General features: G+C 42.0%; 1 non-coding gene and 1 pseudogene across 1 annotated transcript; both read right to left on the bottom strand.

The window, feature by feature from the left end:
- Window positions 1-12,058: 12,058 nt before the first annotated feature.
- LOC111739085 lies at window positions 12,059-12,174 on the bottom strand (annotated as a pseudogene).
- A 9-nt stretch (window positions 12,175-12,183) lies between these two features.
- On the bottom strand, window positions 12,184-12,256 carry TRNAV-UAC. The gene has a single exon. It is a non-coding gene; the product is annotated as a tRNA-Val (tRNA).
- Window positions 12,257-15,668: the final 3,412 nt, after the last annotated feature.

Below are 15,668 nucleotides of genomic sequence, written 5' to 3' on the forward strand. Positions count from 1 at the left end.
TGGTTACCACACTTTTAAATTCATTTGGATGATTGCAATGTAGTGGCACAAACAGGTTTGGGTACAAACCTCGTGGACTCACAGCAAACATTCATCTCAGCTGGGGAAGCAGAAGTGTGTGGACACGCTAGAAAGCAGCCTAGTTATCCTGAGCATTCGGAGAATCACGGGCACGCATACCCGAGGATGTTTTACAGAGGGCAGGAAGAGTAGCCAATCGATCAGTCAGCTGAGGGAGGCTGACTGAGGAATCTCAGTCCTACCAAATACCGTTGTCCAGTTTGCACACTGCACGGGGTGTCAGCTAATGGGGCAAATGAGGATTACAATCCTGTTCGAGCTTCTCTTTCCTAGCCCTGAGCTCTGCTGTTGATTCTTCTTTCCAGAGGATGCACCTAGTTGCTAGGGAATTTTTCTAATTCGTCTACCCAAAGTGGGTGATTTTTTTCTAATTTGTGCCAAGGCCCTGTAGAGGCTAGCAGCACACTCTCCTCCAACAGTGACTTTGCCCTTAACACCGCTCTTAGAAACTGGCCAGCGACAAAGAGGAGGCTTCTCTGTGTCACCATGGTCATCCTCTATGAACCTAACACCACAATGTGTGGGATGGCCCAGAATCACTGAGTGTCCTCACAATGACCCATCAGAAATCCCAAGGAGTGTCCAGGCTCCTGGAGCTCTCCCTTTGGAGTTATGACTTCCTTCAGCCCAAGCTAGGACACTGATTGTTGGGGACTCTCTGGGACCCTGGCTCCCTCCCGATGGGGGCTGTAAGCTCTATAGGAGAATGCCACAGTCTCCCCAGTTAAATGATGGATGCTAGGAGATTCTGAAAGGTTCAGCGCCAGATGAAAGTCGCCTCATTGTAGTCCCGTTGTCGTGACAATCCTGCTGCATTTTATATTTTTTGTGGTTCATCTTTATTTCTGATTTCTGAACCTGAGTTCTTAACGTAGCTTTCTCATCCCTCTTGTGGAAAGAAGCAGGGCCAAAAATCTTGCCTTGATATAGAATTTCATGAGTTAAGTGATAGAAACCCAATTTGTGTTGCCTTAAGCAGGAAGGAGAATTCATGATTGACTCAGGTAATTGGGAGCCCAGGTGTGAACTTCAGGTGCAGCTGCATCCAGGAGTTCAAATGATGCCAGCAGGACTCAGTTCTCTTCATGGCTTGGTGGTGCTTCCCTCTGATTGCTCAGACAAGCTCTTTCTACCTTGTGGCAAAGTGACTGTCAGCAGTAGGAGACTCATACCTTCCTGCTTAAAACCCTATTGGGAAATTGCACCGTCTTTTCCAATAGCTCTGAAAAATAAATCATGAGAAGGGCTCTGATTGACCAGTTTGGGTCATGTGCCTGCCCCTGGGGCATGGCTGTAGGGTCAGCCCCATCTGAACCCTGTGGACTGAATGGGATTATTGTTGAATGGGGGAGGGGTTGTCCCTAAAGGGATGCTGAGAGAAAAAATAATGTCCACTGCCTTTACAATACACGTGTGCAAACGTGTACACACACATGCACACACACTGTACTTGACCAGGTGATTTTAAGCTTTTCGAACTACTCAAATATACACTTTAATTGGGATTATTCCTTGTAATTATTGCAACCTGGTATTTCACCCTGTTACAGACTAGCGCCAGCAGGAAAAATCAGTTCTGCCGTTTGAAACATCCAACTGTTACCTTCTTCCAGAAATCAAAAGGCAAATTACCTTCCTTTTATTAATCATCTCTTCTCTTACAAGATTTCACCTTTTGTTTTTCTGCACTTTACAAGGAGAGGATGTGTTTTTATGCTGTGTGTAGATCTTGGCGGTTAATGGAACCCTTTGATTTTTAAGCAAGAGTGAGTCCCGCATGTGCACAGAAAGCTCCAATAGGCTGGGGACAGTACCTTTAGGTTCATGCCTTCCCCCAGCGCTGGATGGGAAGGATTGGACTGAAACTTTAAACATTTTGAGCAATACCTAGAATATGTATAATTTATAAGCCACACACCGTTGGCTGTCAAATAGGCGATTGATCTGACTCGGATCTTGTTAATTATCTTCCACATACATTACGCCTTAACAGATCTTCAGTATACTGTGTATCAATATTAATAAGATTATAAAACACTATTGATAATTAGGAACAGAAGAGACCAGGCCTTTGATTCTAGCAGTTACAAATGCCCCTGCCTCTCTCCAGATTAGAAAGCGGCCACTTTCCATCTAATAATATCAGATCAGAACATCCATGTCCTAAAGTGGGTTATTATGAGACAGCTAAGATTTGCACCAGGATGCAAGGCGCTATTTGAAAATAAGTATGGGAGTATCACTGATGTGTGAGAAATTTGTGTCTCTTGTCTACGGGAGGCCTAATGGGGTGGGAGAAGTTGAAGGGGGAGCTGTGCCCACTTTGATCAGCCAAATTCCTCATTTTCTTTGTCTGGACAAATCAGATTGGTTTGGTTTTGCAGGATCGTCGCAAGGATGGTATTTTATCTTGATTTCTTCAGTTGGATGAAAGGGGCCCCGTTGGGAAGACAGAGGAAGGGGCTGGTGAGATTCCAGGCGGATTTCAAGCCTGTCCCATTCTGGATGGCACTTTATTTTCTATTTTCTCTCTTTGGAAGGGCCTTGTCTTTTATGTTTTTGTTGGGTTCACAAACTCATTAACATCAAACGGCAGATCTGCCGCTAACTAGGAAAATGCAAGCAATTTCCCATATAAATAGAAAGCATTGAAGCTTGGGTGCTGAGGCCGGCCTCCTCCCTGGGTGTCTCTCACCTGGCAGAGGAGAGGGGGAGGGAAGGAAGCAGAAGGGCCACACTGAGGACCGAGGACCGAGGACCACCTAATGGTCAATCTTAATGTGTATGAGCAGAGATCACTGATTCCCAGGCTTGGGTATGCACAAGAATCATTGGTGGTGTTTATTAAACACTCAGAACCCCTGAGCATCTGTGTGTTTATTAAACTCGGCCAGCGATTCTGATACCAAATCAGACTTTTAGTCCATCTAGTTTTACCACTTATTTGCAAATGATAGACAACTCTATCCTAGCTGTTATAATAATAATAAAAAAAAGACAATTTACTGGCTCTTATAACAATTAGGATATAATCTGGCTTCTGATGGAGCTAGAGTCACAGCCCAGATCATATTTCCATTTCTTAGTTTCAGTTTTCTGGTTTATTTTCATTCTCAGGCAAACTCCATCTCAAGATCACAATATGGCTGCACTGGTTCCTGACATCACATTCTCAACCCATCATTGGAGGAAGAGAGAGCATCTCTTCTGTAAAGTTCCATGAAGGAGATAAGTTCTTCTCTCTTAGAAGACCTCAGGAACTAGCTGTCATGTCCCTGAATCTGGGTTTGTTACCTGCCCATACCTGAACCAGTCTTTATGGTTGGGATTGGGTTACGCTTATTGGTATAAACCCCTAGAGCTATGGGTGAATTCAGCTTACCCCAACCATATAGCTGAGAGTAGAAGAGAGATGCATTTCCAAAGGAACTTTAAATACACTTCCAAGAAGTAGAGAAAATAGATCCTGGGAAGCAAAGCACGTAGCTTTAGCACCTGCATCTTTCGGGTGACACTGGCCTATCCCACAACTGCCATTGTATTACATCTTCTGGAGGCTTCTACTTGAATACTGGAGCCTCAGAGAGCTCACTGCTTGCCTTGGAAACCCTTTACTCTTCAAAAAATGCCCCAGAACAAGCTATTTGGAGTTTTATCTTACAGATGCATGGTCATCATTAAAAATGGTTTCTCCATATGTCAACTTCAGACATTCAGCACTTGGTATCTGGCTGTCATAGTTATGTTCTCTGATAACCCCATCTGGATAACCCTCATTTATCTGGAAACACAGAGGGAAGGTGTGTGTTTCCACATATTATGGGACTTTGTCTACTTGGAGAAGTCTCAAGGACCACTCCATGGACACCATTGTCAAGAGACACTCCCCCAGCAATCAAAATGATTTACTTCAAACAATAATAAAAGACATACCATGATCTAGTCTCAGAGATATGCTTTTTTATTACTAATTTTCTCCGAAAGAGGGATTTAAAGTGATTCGTGAGGAAACAAAGAAAACACATATGATAAATAAAATAAAGTATAGATAAAGACAGGAGCAAGAGAGAAATAGGATATAATGAAATGAGGATGTTGGAGGCAAAGTTTGCATGTTGTGAGAACCAGCAATGTTACTAAAGGTGGTTTTGAATTTGAACTTTCCGGTAAGCAAAGCGAAGAGGTAACTATGCTAAGTTGCGAGATCGATGTTGTCAGGAAGAAGAATGTGCTAGTTAAGGACTCAGGTAGCCCAAGACTAAATCCTGGTTCTCCCTCCTCCCAGCTTTGTAGCCCTGTGTACCTCATCTAATAGCTGTTGGCCTCACTTTTCTCACCTGAAAAATGAAATTAATATTCTAGGAGTCCATACTGGTACAAATGAATAATTAAATAAGTAAATAATAGGGAGAAGAGGGAAGATCTTCTTTATAGTATAATTCCAGTTCTCAGTGTAGAAAGAAATTTGGAAATAGAGAATCAGTATTTGGCAAACATCACAGTAGTAATTATTTTTTAAGCAAGGATCACCAATAGATGCTGCAATGTGTGGGCCAAAGTCTGATGAAAAACAGGTCGTTTATGTAGTCTCAGAATATTTTCCCATAGGATGTTTATTAATTACAAAGGGGAAAGTGGTAGTTTTATGGTAGAGAACCCTGGCAGAAAGCATCTCATCTGATGACAAAAGTTGACATTCCAAGTGATGAAATATTTGACATCACGTACCACACAATATAAAGCTCTGAAAGGGGCGTTGCATTGCTCTCATGGTATTCTTGTCCCAAACGAGTAATCTGAATCTAATCTTGAGGAAACAACAGACCAACCCAAATAGAGGGAAATTCTACAAATAACTAACTGACCAATACTCATCAAAGTTGTTAAATATGCAACCTAATCTGAGTTTCATTTGTATTTTTTTTCTCACCTTCCATGTGTTACAAATGTTTCAGCACCAACTCCATTGTGATCTACAAAACGAAAAGTGTTAAGGACATAAAAGACAAAGGAAGAATGAGCATCTGTCTCAGATGAAAGGAAACCAGAGACATGGCAACTAAATGCAACATGAGATCCTGGATTCTGTATCAGAAAAAGTACAGTAGCGGTATAATTGGTGAAATTTGAATACAGTCTGTAGATGAGTTAGTAGGATTGTGTCAGTGTTAGTTTCCTACTTTGGTCTATTTTATTGTGGTTTACTCAAGATATTAACATTAGGGGGTACTGGGTAAATAATATATGGATTCTTTTGACTAATTTTGAAACTTTTCTGTAAGTCTGGACTTATTTCAAAATGAGAAGTTAAAAAAAATTAATTGGGGTTAATGATAGATGGTCCTGCATAGTGTTGTGAGGGAAATATGCACAGACAGCACAGAACTGCATTCTCAGAGCAAGGCCAGCTCAGTCTGCATTTACTCTTGTAGATGTTATAATCTGTTGGAACTCTGCAGGGCACAAGGGTGAATTATTCATGGCCGCTCCCTCAAGGAGCTAGTGAGGATGACTGGTGGGTGTGCAAACAATCAGAGCATAATTATAAGTGCTAACAGAGGTCAACACAAAACATTTTAGACCCCTTTCTTCAGCTTAGGTGGGAAGTATGCACCATTAGGGCAAAGGAGTTTGCTCCAGGCCAGATAGCCAGAGCCGTCCTCATATCTTACAGCTCTTCACCTCTCACCTGTGAGTCCCTGCATTAGGCTGAAACCAGCACTTTGGGTCGAGTGATTTCTTTTATGATGATGGGTCTTCTTAAAGAGAAAAATCGAGGTAATAGGTAAGGAAGGTGTTAGTGGCAGGTCATGTCTAAGACTCGAATATCTTCACCACCTTCTAATCCAAGTGGTTTTCAGGGGCTGTGCGGACAGATGTCTGAGAACTGGGGCTCACTATGCAGGTAGGAGCCTCCGAGTAAAGGCATGGATGAATGAGAGTGACAACCATATACACACCTCCTAAGTCCAAAGCCTTTACCAAGGCGGTGACTGGAGATTGGTGCCCTGGGGAAAAGAGATTGGGAGAAGAACCAGGAGAGGTGATATTGGCCTGAGTGAGTTTTGACAGGGTAATAAAGCTATAAAACCCTTCCCTAATTAACCCCGGAAGGCTAGAGGAGAAACTGGCATTCTAGGAGGATTGGCAGGAAGAGGGAACTAGTTTGATGGGTTGGAATCCTTTATTCATCAGAACAAGATGCCACTTAAGTCAACTTTGATTCACCGGAGCTTGCAAAGCACAGAGTACTTGAGCAGGGTCCACGCATTTTGTAAGGCCGACTTCACAGGAATCGTGAAGCCCTAGAAATGTACACAGAATTTTGGATATTTTCTCTCCTATGTAGTGGGTTATAGGTTTTAATCTAATTCTCCAATGCGTGTGGGACTCCCTGCCTCCAAATAAATGAGAAAGAATAACTACCTAAGAGGGAAAAAGCCAAAACTAAATTCAACTGGTCAGTTGTGCTGGAAGCCTCTTATGCAATTTATTCGAAATTCTGTTCTTTCCAAATTAAACCTACAGGTAGGTAGGGGTAAAAAGGCTCAAATATTTGGTGACGAAAGGAAATCTAACTTTGGGTGGTGAACACACAAAGATGTACACACACACACATATACACACACATATACACACATACACACACATATATATGATATGTTATTGAAGTGTACACTTGAAATTTATTTGATTTTGTTAATCAATGTTATTCCAATAATTTTAATAAAAACAAAACAAATTAATCCCACAGGACAGCACAGAACCCAAATAATTAAAGGATTTAGGAGGGAATGTTTTGATGGACAGTGGGGACAGTAAGACAGAAAATCTAAACTCTTAAAAATTCACTCTCTCTTTAGTGACAGACATTAGAGTTGTCTCAAAGCAGTCAAAGGTTCATGGCTTTAGGGGCCCTCTGCCTACCTAGCTGTCTGGCAGAGCCTGCACACGGTTCTTCCCACCACCTCGCCCCCACCGCCAAAACTGACCTCACCTAGGTCACAAATGACCTCCATGTTGCTAAATCTAATAGACGCTTTTTTTTGTCTATGTCTTGCTTGACATGTTGATATCATCAGACACTGATGTACTTGCTCCTTACTCTTCAAACTACTCTTCCTGTGGGTATTACATTGAAAATAACAGAAAGTTCAACTCAAGCTGGCTGAAACAACCAAAGGAGTTTATCGGCTCATATGTCAGTCAAAAGTCCGGTGGTAAGTGGCCTTCAAGTACAGTTCGATCAGGGCTCTGGCTCCGCAGTTCTCTTAGCTTTGCCTTCTACGATGTATTGGCTTTGTCCTCAAGTATGGTTTCCTTAATGGCCATAAGGTGGCTTCCAACAATAAATAAAGCTTTTTAGGTCATAGCCAGAGGGGAGAAAGTCTTTATATTTATAAGGATGGTTCTCATTATACCATCCTTAATCAATTGCAATGGCCAGGGGGAATGTTTGGCTTAAGTCTGGGCTACCTCATTCAATTACGCTAAGGGGCTGAACATACCTGTTGCTGGGAATAAGGGGGATCCCGCTCAAAGCGCAGGGCGGAGTGGGTGCCGGGGAAATGGTCATAGTGTTCCACATTCCACAGCTCTCCCTGTTTTTCTCTATTTCACTCTCTGCTCCATATCAATCCTTCTTCCAGTTGCTTCCTAACTGCATAAGCTATGTTGAACCTCCCGTTATAAAGTCTTCCGGTCCTTGTATTTTTTTCTCTCAAATTACTCACCATATTTTATTAGATTTGTTGACTGATAACTCCCTTTCTCATTAATCTAAGGTCCAGGAGGGTAGAGTACGTGTGTGTACTGTTCACTCACTCTGTCATGTGTCACAGCATCGATTAGTTTCAAAACACCCTTGTTGAATAATGATCTGAGAACCTACTATTCGAAATGATTTCCTTACTGAAGTTGGTAAAATACCCCCCATTTCACAGGTGAGAAAACTGAGGCTCAGAAAGGTCAGTGCTGTGAAGGACCAGAGCTAGAATATGGACTGTCAGACTTGCTCCAGAGCTCAGGTTCTCTCTGCTAGTCCCCGGCCATAAAGAGAACAAAAGACTTGTAAAGCCTGAGGGTGTGACACCCTCATTCCTGGTAGAGATTGGCTGCAGTTATGCACACCTGAGATATTCTTTAGCTATGACCTGGATGTTACCTACTTTTCTTCCGGCCAATTCTCTCCCAACTCTCCCACTGTTCCTGCCCCTCACAGGATGGCCCAGCTCCAAAGTCTCACCTAGGATGCCACAGGGGAAGGCTAAAGAGCTCAGATGGGAAGAGATGTGGGTGTTTTAAGAACTATAATAATAACATTAAGTCAGCCCTTTCTAGATATGAGGCATAGCTCATTTAATCAACATCACAACCCAAGAGATAATAGGCACTATTATTTTTCGCATTTTACATTTGAAGAAACTGAAGATTGGAAATACTAAGTGCCTCATTCAAGGACGCGGATCTTAAAAGCAGCGAAATATGGATTTGGAGCCAGGCTGCCTGAACTTAGAGCCCACAGTCTTCATTAAGAAGCCATAATTCAGAGGAGCAGGAGTAGAGGGGCCGGGAAATAAAGAGCAGCACCCAGGGCTGTGGGCGACCTTCCCGACCTCTGTATCATTGGGTGAGAGGTAAAAACATCAACAACAGCAACAAAGCTACATTGTGATTTGTTTGGCTTTCATAAACTAAAACTTACCCCCTTTAAATTGGCTGGTTTAGCATATTTCCCCCTATATCAGCAGTGACCATTTATGAAGCACTTACTATATAGATATATATGTATATGTACAAAACTCTGTCCTTGTCATGAATAGAAGGTCAAGATAAATAAGACATGATCCCTGCCTGCAAAGAACGTTATATTGCAAGTGGCAGAAACCAAACTGGCTAAAGCAAATGAGGAACATATAGGCTTACATACCAGAAATGTACAAAGTATAATTCTGACTTCAGGTACAGCTGAATTCAGGGTCTCACTGCCATCGTCTCTGTTTCCGCTCTGTTAGTGACTCTGTCGCTCTTTCCTCCGCTCTCCCCTGCCATGGCTCCACTCCTGGGTGGACTATTTCTGTATGATGATTCTGATAGCTCCAGAACCAAGCATTTAACCAGCGGAAGGGGACGGGCTGATTGGCCTGGCTCACATGTGCTTTTCCGGACTAGGGCTGGGAGGCAAGAGAGAAAGGAGAGAGAGAGAAAGGTAGTTTACTTAAGGAAAACTAGATCCTTTAGCAGAAGAAAGGGGACTGGATACCGAACTGGCAAAAATAATGCACTTCCGTATTGCACTTCATTTAACAAGAAAGGGCATAGGGACAGAAATGGGTTGGGATCAGAGGGTGGCATGTCCTCCTCTTCAAAGAGACAGTCCTGAGTTAAACTTGGTTAAACCGAAATGATTAAACTGAGTCTTGAAGTAAAGTTCTGAGTTAGATAATCAGGAAAGAAAGAGGGAGAGCTTACCAGTTAGGGGGAGGCATGGTCAAGGCGAGGGATTGGAACTGTTGAGAAACAGAGACAGTAGAGCTGGAAGAGTGGGGTGGGTTTTCTTGGCCTGAGCCTTCCTGAGGTTGAGAGATACGCTGGGTTCCTTCCATTTTTGAGGTTCTCTGTAGATAAAATGAAGAAATGCTAAAAGTGTACTAAAAGTTCTTGTGTATCTTATCTCTTTATATTTAACAAAGAAACACCTGATAACACCCTTCCCCAAACACAACCCAGGTAATTGTGCCATTCGCAAGACAATTAAAGGATTTATAAGGTGCGTTATTGCATATCACCTGGACTGTATGGTCCAGTCGTGGCCACAAGGAAAAGATACAGAATGAATGACTTCTTTCATCTTGTCACAGAACCTCAGAGATTGTGGAGCTAAATTTGAAGATAACATCAAAGTCTTGGCCAAATTACATCCCTGCTCTATATCACCCTACTCTAGGCTCATCAGAGGACTAGATTCCTGGGTTCACGATTGGGTGAGTTTAGCAATGCTCTCTGCAGGTGGGACACGGGGATGTCATGTGACTGAATCCATGTGAATGATGTCCTTGAGTTGGGCAGGGCAGCGCTTGTGTGCCCTATCATGGTGGCCCAGGTAGAGTGGTAGGAAGGAAGACATCCAAACCCAGCAGACACACCTACCTTCAGGAAAAAAATAGCTCACCGCCCATGTCTTAGCTAAAATCACGGAACAGCCATCATTTTGGCGTTGACTCCTCCCTAGTGTCAAGTGTCAGAAATACAGGTTGGCCAGGATTCTCCACTAGAAAAGTCTACCTCCAAGGACTTGAAATAATTACTCTAATTGACAATCTAAGGTAACTCATCACCATCAACGGAGAAAACATTCTATCTGTTCAAAATCATTTGCACAAAGAGAGTGTGCATTTCAAAGGAATTCTTCGAGATCCTGGGTTTAAGTCAAATCCAATAAGTGAAAGATAACTTTATACAAAAAGACTAATTCTTAAAGGGACTTATTCACTTTACAAAATAATGTTTCATGTCATTAAAATATTTCCCTGCAGTATTTCCTTCTACACCTAGCCCTTGTTAGCATGAGACAATTTTATAAAAATAGTGATGGCCTTGTCACTTTTAGGGGGTGCTCCTGTTGTGGGGGTGATAGGTATCAGGGTTAGGAAATGCTTATAGACCAGGAACGGGACACCAGCTATTATTAACAAGAGTCCTTGGTCCCCCAGTAGATCTATACCCTAGCAGCTCAAAGTTTTACCAGCTCAAAGCTCCTAAGGCTCCTGGGAGACAGCTGTGGGGCAGGCATGCCATCACGGATTTTACAAGAGGGAGGGAAATCCCGGATCTGAGAGACTGAGTGACTCATCCAAGGTCACCAGCAAGTCAGTGGGCAGGAGTGGGGCCCTCCCTGCTCCTGGCAACCCTGCCCTAGTGTGCTGTGTATTTTTAAAAGCTCAGAGGTTCCTCCCCTCATAAGCTCAATTCTCTTCTCCTTGAGTGTGGACTGTAAGGAACAGAGAATGGAAAGAGAAATGTATTAACTTTCCAATAAGGAAACTTCACAAATACCACATTGACTAAGGTTAATATGAAAGTTCACATCACAAGTAATCAGACAGGTGGATGTCATGTGCCCCCGACACAATGCAACGAGAAAGGTACAGCATCTCTATTATATTCTCCTCAAACCCTATAACCTCAGTTTAATTATGAGAAAACATCAGTCAACCCCAAATTCAGGGGCATTCTATAAAAAAGCGAACCACGACTCTAAAAGTGTCAAGGCCATGAAAGCCATGGAAACACTGAGAAACCCTCATACACTGGAGGGGACCGAGGAGATATGACGACTAAATGTCCTGTGGGATTCTGGAACAGAGGAAGGCCATTAATAAAAAAACTAATTAGTGAGAAAACTAGGGAAATCTGAATAAGCCTGTGGTTTAGTTAATAGTATTGTACTAATGTTAATTTCTTAGTATTGATACTATACCAGGCTTACGTAAGATGACAGTATTAGAGGAAGCTGGGTGGGGCGTATCTGGGGAGGCTCTGTACTGTCCTTGCAACTCTTCTGTAAATCTAAAATTATTTCCCCCTCCAAAAACAAAAAAAAACGTTTTGGTTTCGTTTTTAAAGTCCAGAGGTCATTTAAATGCCGTGTCCTCTAATTTAAACACCTAGTCCTCCATGTCTTTTCCTTTTAAGAGGCGGGCAGCGTCATGGCACATTTGGCCAGTGTGCTCGGCTTTGGCTCTTTCTGCTGCATCACATTCCCTAAAACGCTGCAGAATGCCACACCACCACCCTGTTTTCTGAGATTAGCCCAGTTGCCTGCGGAAGTGTGACGCTGTCCAAGAACACGAAGGAGGCTCAGGGGAGGCTCAGCCGGGCAGCGAGGCATACAGAGGCAAGGAGGAAAGTGAACACAGGCTCTGTGGATGCAGGGCTCGAGGTGCTTCTCAGGATGAATTTTTTTTTTTTTTTTAAATGCCTACGGCACCTGGTCTTCCTAGGTGGTCTCCCACCCAAGTACTAACCAGGCCCGACCCTGCTTAGCTCCCGAGATCAGACATCGGGCTTGTTCAGGGTGGCATGGCCGTAGACCATGGACCGTGGCTCCACTGGGGCGCGAACCCAGGACCTTCTGCGTGTAAAGCAGACGTGCTAACCACTACACTATGGAACCACGTCCAAGATGATTTTTCAAGGCTTGGGGACTCTCACCATACCAGAACATAAAGTTAATCAATCATACTTATCAGTATTGGTGGTCAAAGGGAGAGGAGGGGACCCCAAGAGTTTTGGGGATCCATGTGGGGAAAATCAGTGTTTCTTGCCCACTCTGATAGTCTCCAAAGACGGCTACCATCAATTTCTTTTCCCCAGGTACATGCACACTGCTCACCCCATTAAGTAACCATCACTACGTGGGATTTCTTTTCTCCTATTCTCGAATCTGGGTTGGCTTTTAAGTTGCTGTGACCAATAAAATGTGGCAGAAGTGAGGCTGTGCCAGTTCCAGGGTCTACAGTTCTGGCACCTTCTGCTTTCCTCTTGAAGTCAACTTCTACAGGAGAAGTCCCAGAAAATCCTACACCCTGAGACCACCATGCTGTGAAAAACTCTGAGCTAGCCATGAAGAGAGGCCAGATGAAGGAACAATGAAGTTCCAGATGCGTGAGCGAAGCCTTGGACCTTCCAGCCCACTTCAGCTCAATGAGCAATCTCAGTGGATGCCAGAAAAGCAGAAGAATTGCCCGGCTGGTCTCACTCAACCCACAGAATCCCAGGAAATAACCAATCATTCATGTTCTTTTAAGCCATTAAGCTTTGGGTTGATTCGTTATGCAGCAATGGATAACTAAAACACGCACCGATGTGCTTTTTTTCATTTATTCCACTTTTATACTTGTTATCATACATTTTAAGTCTTTTTTAAACTTAAGAAATCACGATAAAATGAAAGGTATGTCTAATTTGTCATTGTAAAACATTTCAGATATTCGATAAGGAATTGAAAGTCAGATGATGTTTCTTCTCTGCTGTTATCCTCCATTGCTTTCCTGTCTCACTGTGAATAAAAACGTCATCATTAATATGGCCTACGAGACCCCATATGTTCTGTTCTCTACCCTTTGATTCCCTGACCGAAATCACTACTACTCACTGCCTTTGATATTCCTTGAATATGATGGGCACAGTGCATATCAAGACCTTTGTATATGCTGCTTCCGGAAGCTTCTTCTCTTAGAAACAGTCATGACTTACTCCCTCACCTCCTTTAAATGTTTACTCGAATGTTACCTACCTTAATGAAGTTTTTCCTAACCCAATTTAAAATTGCTACTTTCCCCTTCCCTGACTCTCTGTATCCCCTGCCCGGCTTTGTTTTTTTGCTAAAGTACTTAATGCCACGTGGCATGCTGGATATTATTCATCTTGTTTGTAATCACTTCTCTTCAGTACACCCAAAAGCAGAGCTTTTTAATTGTTTTGCGTACTGCTATAAATCTAGAACTTAAAACTGTGTGTGGCCCAAGTCCAAATTCATTAAATCTTTATCGAACGTGTGAATAAATTGTCTAAAACCCTAAGCTTCAAATCTGTATGGTTTCAGGCTGATCTGTGGCAGACACCTTCACCAACTGGCAACGTGTGGCGTTGCCGTTCAGCTCTATTAGACAAGAAGGAATCAGTGTTAGGAGAAAATCAAGCCTATGTAGATGAAAGTCTGCAAACTTTTTCTCTAAAGGGCCAGACGGCAAATATTTTAGGCCTCATGGACCGTATAGTCTCTATTGCAACTATTCATCTTTGTCCTTATAGCGAGAAATCAGACACAGGCAATATTTAAATGAAGTGTGGCTTTTCTTCCAATAAAACTGTATTTATGGCCACTGAAATTTGAATTCAATTTCACGTGTTACAAAACATGATTCTTTCGATTTTTTCCAACTGTTTAAAATGTATAAACCATTTTTGGCTTGCAGGCCATAGAAAAAGAGACTGTGGTCCAAATTTAGCCTATGGGCTATAGTTTGCTGACCACTGCTGTTAATAATCTCCAAGTGACTCAAAGTGTGAGAGGACAATTCAGTCTTCCAGGGAGACTATCCAAAAGACTATTCATTTTTAAAGCAGTATTATTTGTAATAATAATAATACCACTTGGCTGGATGAGAAAGCATTAGGCAATAGCCAAGTGAGAAGAACTAATCATTAGGCTGGGAAGGCCAGACCTACCCACTAATCTCTTCATGTTTCCTTCATCTGAGACAAAGATGATCCCATGCAGGAGGGAGCATGACAAGCCATCACAGCTAGGGTGACACAAGAATCAGACTGGTGAAGAGGCTAAGACTGTGAGATTATCTCTTGCATGGGCCAATTAGCTCATGTTTGAAATCTGCACCCCTGGCCCCAGGCAGATATCTTGTGTAGGTAGAAAAGGTGGGCGGAAGGGAATCTCATGGGAGGATCATTTTCTACTCAATGTCTTTATGTCCACAGGAGAGGCGAGCCATTTTAATAATCAAAATATCAGACAGTATTAGTGTCTCCAAGCATAACGCTGGCTCTTTGTGATCTCTGGGGGTGTGTTGTGGGAGGAGCAGAGACCAGAGATAGTCAGGTGTCATTTTGTACTGGAAAAGATTATTAAGAAACAGAACAAAGCAAAACTTTAGAATAAAAAATTCCAAACACATATAGAGTAGACAACAAATTAAAATGAATCCCTAGAAACCTAGTCACTTAGCTTCAAGTGCGCTCAACTCCTGGCCAAATTTGTTTCATTCACGGCCCAACCCTAGATGACACCAGAGTAAATTTCAGATATCATGTCATATTATCAGGCAAAGGTTACTTTAATCACATAGGAACTCATTTTTAGAATTCAAAAACAACTCAAAATGTATTTCGAAAAATAAAAAATTGAGTAAAAGAAAGGCAATAAAAATAATCCATGTTTTCACCATCAAAAGATAGCCATTGTTAATTTTTTTCTTTCTTCATTAAAAAAAAAAATCTTACTAAATATAGCCTTTGAAACTTAATTTTCCCCTTCTTGATAAATATATGACATATCTTTCTATGCTAATAAATATACATCTGCATCATAGTTCTTAACAGATCTCTGTGTATACATATGTCTTTAAGCTATTTCTTTTTTGATATGTATTTAAATTATTTAAAAAAAATTTTTGCTGTTATGATTATACTGTAATAAACATTTTTGACCAGATATCTTTTACGCTTGTTTGATCATTTTCTTTGGATAAATTACTAGAAGCAGAATTCCTGGGGTAAAGAGCACCCACAAATTTAATGCTTTTTAATCATATTGCCAAGACGCTTTGGAGTATGGTGGCATCAAGACCATACCAAGTAAACCAGGGATGCACAAATGCCTGTTACATTCATCCTTGCCAGCACTGAGTCTTAACATTCTTATAACTGTGCCAATCTGATAGGTTGAAAATTGTATTTTGTCATTTTAATTTGCATTTCTTTGATCACTAGGGAGGTTAACTATTTTTAAAATGTTTGTTGGCCAACTTTTCAGATTGACTTTTTAACTCTATCATGGAAATTAAAAA

Source organism: Pteropus vampyrus, unplaced genomic scaffold, assembly GCF_000151845.1.
Source record: "Pteropus vampyrus isolate Shadow unplaced genomic scaffold, Pvam_2.0 Scaffold46, whole genome shotgun sequence".
NCBI lineage: Eukaryota > Metazoa > Chordata > Mammalia > Chiroptera > Pteropodidae > Pteropus > Pteropus vampyrus.